Here is a 6,000-nt window from a genome sequence, read left to right as displayed (position 1 = left end):
GGTAAAGGACACTATTTCATGAGTATAGTTGATGATTACAACAGGAAAGTCTGGGTTTATTTGTTGAAAAGAAAAGATGAGGCTCTAGGAACCTTTGACACATGGAAGAGGCTGCTAGAAAACTAAATTGGAAACAAACACAAGGTCTAAGGACTGATAATGGTCTTCAGTACTGCTCAAATGAGTTCAAGGACTTGTGTGCCAAAATGGGAATCCAGAGATATAGAACTGTGATCGAAACCCCCTCAAGAAAATGGTTTTGTTGAGAGGATGAATAGAACATTGATTGAGAGGGTTAGGTGCATGTTACTAGGATCTGGTTTAGACATAACATTTTAGAGGGAAGCTCTAAAAGCAGCCTACTACCTAATCAACAGATTGCCATCTATGCCAAACAATTTCAAGACCCCACTGTTGGAAATTATTTTACCAGAATGTTAGATCTACTCACAAGTATGTTGATTAACACCCTAAATATGAACTTTCTAAAACGATGAAATAAACACATATAAAGTTTAGGAAACCTTACATTGGGTGCAGTGGAATTAAATGACTCCTTCCGTTCAGATCTCTAACCCTTGTATCCTTTCTGTAGCGGAGTATTATCAAGATCTGAACCTGGATCTCTTTCTCTGAATCTTTGATGCTGAAACTCCTTTGCTGATGATCTTTCTTCACGATCTTCCTCACTATGATTGAGGTATTGCTTGTTGTGTGTGGGCACTACTCTAATCACTAAGGGGTTTCAAAATTATCGAGGAAGAAGAGAGAGAGAGGGTGGCAGCCAAGGTAGAGAGAGAAAGGCTCAGGTTTTCTGAATCAGAAGTGTAATTTTCCTGAAGCCTTCACTACCTATTTATAGCATTCCACTAGGGTTAGGTTTGAATTATTTGGCATTAAAATAATGAAAATATCAGTTTAAATTGCCTACAAAAGTGGCCGGCCATGGCATATTGGGTTTGAGCCTTGCTTTTTGCAATTTTGCAGTTTTAACACTTTTGTATCTGATTTTCTCAAAAATGCCAATTTTTAAATTCAACCATTTAAATGTCAATTCTAACTATTTAATAACTATAAATAATTATTAAATAATATTGTCATTTATCATATTTATTATTGAACCATACAAAGTATCATAATTAACAAATATGCCCCTAACAACTCTTTCTTTACAATTTCGCCCTTACTTAGTGAAAATTTCACAAATAGACATAGTCTAATTTGAGAATTATAATTGATTAATCAAAACCAATTACATGAGTCTTACAAACAATATTATCTCAGCTAGTGCGGGGACCATGGGTCTATATAACCGAGCTTCCAATAAGTAGATCAAGAACTTAGCACTAAAATTCACTAACTTATTAATTCTTCGTTGAATCCACGCATAGAACTTAGAATTGCACTCTCAGTATATAGAATGCTCTATATGTTCCACCATATAGACACATCATTAGTTATCCATTGTTATAATCCTAATTTGATCAATGATCCTCTATATGAATGATCTACACTGTAAAGGGATTAGATTACCGTAACACCCTACTATGTATTTTATCCTTAAAACACTTGACCCCGTATAAATGATATTTCAGCTTATGTGAAATGAGTACTCCACCATTTATGTTCGTTTGGTCAAGCTCGAAGGAGATCATCCTTTGCTTACTATTCGCCAGATAGAAGCTATAGATTCCATGTTTATGCTAGCGCTCCCACTCAATTGCACTATCGTGTTCCCAAAATGTACGTATCACCCTGACCTAAAAGTAGGCTTAACTAACAAAATCAAAGAACACGAATAGTCTTTCAAGATTGAGCCTAATCATAACAGGATTAAGAACATTTGATCTAGGATCAACTTGGCGATATTGACTTGAATAGATTATACGGTAAGTTTAATTATATCTAAGTCAAAGTTCAATATCGGCCCCTTCCAATGCATACTTCATGCATCCAACCTGAGCTACTTTAACCAATGTTCTGGAAAGAACATAGCATTTCTCCAAATGCAAGTAAACTCTTGTTGTAGATTATCATATCAGTAAAATCCTGTGTCTGATAAATCTAGGAAATTTTATTCACATAGTCATGTTTACTTTCCAATGTGATGACAACACAATAAACAGGATCAAGTATGTGAAAAGGGTTTAAGATGAATTTATAAATCAAATAGACAAGCAATTGATAAAGTGAACCAAAACATACACAAATGAATGAAAAATACTTCTGTTTCTTTATTGATGTTGAATAAAATAGATTACATTGAAATGGAGTTTTATTTAGGGCATAAAACCCAACACCCACAAGATCAGTTATGGACAGGTAAGCCTCCAAACTTATATCACTTGAAAGTATTTGGATTTACTGCATTTGTGAATGATAGACAAGATAAGTTGCAGCCTAGGGCTTTGAGATACATGTTTCTAGGCTACCCTGAAAGGGTTAAGGGATATAGAATATAAATATGTATTAATTAGGGTGCAATGAGAAGGATTATGATTCTACTAATCTAATTCAGCATGAATTATGAAACTTTATCATAAGTGGATAAATAAGCGTAATTTATTAACTACGAAGATTTATTTAGAATGTGTGGGTATAATGTAAATTAATTGTAGAATAAAAATATTTTTCAGGTTTGGTGATCTTGGAGACCCGATCGGAGGCTGAAAGTATCACAATGAGTTTAGTTAATAATTTTAATGGGACTATTGAGATAAGTTAGTTTTTGAATTACCGAGGTATTTTGGGGTACTCGGGATTGACCAAATGCCCTATGGTGAGAGATTTCATAGTGGCTAAGAAATGTTAAAATAATCATTTTCTTAATTAAACTAATTATATTATTATTATTTTATAATTTATTTTTCCTTCTTACCTATTTTTTAGCTGATATATACATATTGATAACTTTAGAGAAAATCAGAAAAACACAAACCATTCCCTTCTCTTCTTTGTTCTTTCTCTTGAGCAAACACAAAGCGAACCAAGAACCAAAATATTTTGAATGACTTTCTGTCCAACCAGTTCCTCAATCCATTAATGGTAGCATCTAGGATTAGCCAAGGTTGGAGAGGAAGCTAAAGGTATGACTTGGATCCTTTTCTTCATAAAAAATTATAGGTTTTGAAAGTAGAATTTTTGTTTTGTAGTTGCCAAGGTTAAAGGAAGTTCTTGGTTTTAGTTTTTGGGTGGATTTGAAGTGTTTTCGATGCTCATATGATAGGTTTTCTTGCTGTGGGAGGTGAGAGTCAAGTTTGAGTTTAATGCTCAAAGCTTGAGCTCTCATGAAAACTTTTGTTTTAGGGCATGATTTTGAATTCTATCACGTAGGGATTGTTATATATTGTTGTATGATTGTTCTGTGAAGTTTGGAATCAATTGGTTAGGTTTTGGTGGGATTTTGAGAAGTTAAAACTTGGGGTTTCATGTTTCCTATAGAAAATGACAGTCTGTTTTTGGAAAAAAGGTCTACAATTTTCCCTGCCAAGAAACCCTGAAAATGGCTTGTTGTTTTCTAAATGGCTTACCATTTTAGTGGTGTTTGGAACCCCCATTTTTCATGTTTTTTCAATGTTCAGGGTATTGGTACCCTATTGATTGATAGGAGAACTTACGGTGATGAATTAAGGACCTAGAATAAGTTAGGTCAAGTGAATAATCGTTCTTTTTGTTGTTGTGACATAAGTCCCGGGATCATTGATCTTTCTCCATTTAGTTGGGTTGACACCCCTAAATTGAAATGCAATGTAAAAAATAAGTACCACATAGCATGTCAAGATACATTCATGATCGTCTGTGAATGTAGAAAAGTAAAAAACTGTCATTACCGTTACGAAGTAAAGAGACGGTCACTACCGTTATGAAAGTGAAGAAGTGGTCATGACTATTATGAAAGAAGAATGACTCTAAACTGAAACCTTTGTTAGATTTTCTACTTCTCGGTTATCTCATGAGATATCGACAATGACACTTAAACTAAAATTGCTTTTAGGTTTCCTACTTACTGTTATCTCATGAGATAATGACAGTGACATTTGAACTGAAATCGTTGTTAGGTTTCCTAATTATCGGTTATCTCATGAGATAATGACAATGACATTTGAATTAAAATCATTGTCAGGTTTCCTACTTACTGGTTATCTCATGAGATAATGACAGTGACATTTGAACTAAAACCGTGTTAGGTTTCGTACTTCCCTGTTATCTCATGAGATAATGACAGTGACATTTGAACTAAAACCGTTGTTAGGTTTCCTACTTGCCAATTATCTCATGAGATAACGACAGTGACGTTTGAATTAAAACCGTTGTTAGGTTTCTTACTTGTCGGTTATCTCATGAGATAATGATAGTGTTAGGTTTTATGCCCTAAATAAAACTCCATTTCAATGTAATCTATTTTATTCAACATCAATAAAGAAACAGAAGTATTTTTCATTCATTTGTGTATGTTTTGGTTCACTTTATCAATTGCTTGTCTAATTGATTTATAAATTCATCTTAAACCCTTTTCACATACTTGATCATGTTTATTGTGCTGTCATCACATTGGAAAGTAAACATGACTATGTGAATAAAGTTTCCTAGATTTATCAGACACAGGGTTTTACTGATATGATAATCTACAACAAGAGTTTACTTGTATTTGGAGAAATACTATGTTCTTTCCAGAACATTGGTTAAAGTAAAGCTCAGGTTGGATGCATGGAGTATGCATCGGAAGGGACCGATATTGAACTTTGAATTAGATTTAATTAAAGTTACCGTAAAATCTATTCAAGTCAATATCGCCAAGTTGATCCTAGATCAAATGATCTTAATCCTGTTATGATTAGGCTCAATCTTGAAAGGCTATTCGTGTTCTTTGATTTGTTAGTTAAGCCTACTTTTAGGTCAGGGTGATACGTACATTTTGGGAACACGGGAGTGCAATTGAGTGGGAGCGCTAGCATAAACATGGAATCTATAGCTTCTATCTGGCAAATAGTAAGCAAAGGATGATTTCCTTCGAGCTTGGCCAAACGAAAATAAATGGTGGAGATCTCATTTCACATAAGCTGAAATATCATTTATACGGGGTCAAGTGTTTTAAGGATAAAATACATGGTAGGGTGTTACGGTAATTTAATCCCTTTACTATGTAGATCATTCATATAGAGGATCATTGATCAAATTAGGATTATAACAATGGATAACTAATGATGTGTCTATATGGTGGAACATATAGAGCATTCTATATACTGAGAGTGCAATTCTAAGTTCTATGCGTGGATTCAACGAAGAATTAATAAGTTAGTGAATTTTAGTGCTAAATTCTTGATCTACTTATTGGAAGCTCGCTTATATAGACCCATGGTCCCCCCACTAGTTGAGATAATATTGCTTGTAAGACTCATGTAATTGGTTTTGATTTATCAATTATAATTCACAAATTAGACTATGTCTATTTGTGAAATTTTCACTAAGTAAGGGCGAAATTGTAAAGAAAGAGTTGACAGGGGCATGTTTGTTAATTGTGATACTTTGTATGGTGCAATTAATAAATATGATAAATGACAATATTATTTAATAATTATTTATAGTTATTAAATAGTTAGAATTGGCATTTAAATGATTGAATTAGGAAATTGGCATTTTTGAGAAAATCGTATACAAAAGTGGTAAAATTGCAAAATTGCAAAAATCAAGGCCCAGTCCACCTAGCCTAGGGCCGGCCACTTATGTTATCTTTTTTAAATGATTTTTTCATTATTTTAATGCCATATAATTCAAATCAAACCCTAGAAGGAATGCTATAAATAGATAGTGAAGGCTTCAGGAAAATTACACTTTCGAATCGAAAACTGAGCCTCCACTCTCTTCTCTAGCCGCCACTCTCTCTCTCTTTTCTTCCTCAAAATTTCGAACCTCTCTTAGTGATTAGAGTAGTGCCCACACACATCAAGCAATACCTCAATCATAGTGAGGAAGATTGTGAAGAAAGATCAACAGCAAAGG

This window comes from Cannabis sativa, chromosome 1 (genome assembly GCF_029168945.1).
Source record: "Cannabis sativa cultivar Pink pepper isolate KNU-18-1 chromosome 1, ASM2916894v1, whole genome shotgun sequence".
Classification (NCBI taxonomy): domain Eukaryota; kingdom Viridiplantae; phylum Streptophyta; class Magnoliopsida; order Rosales; family Cannabaceae; genus Cannabis; species Cannabis sativa.
This window is presented reverse-complemented; position numbering follows the sequence as displayed.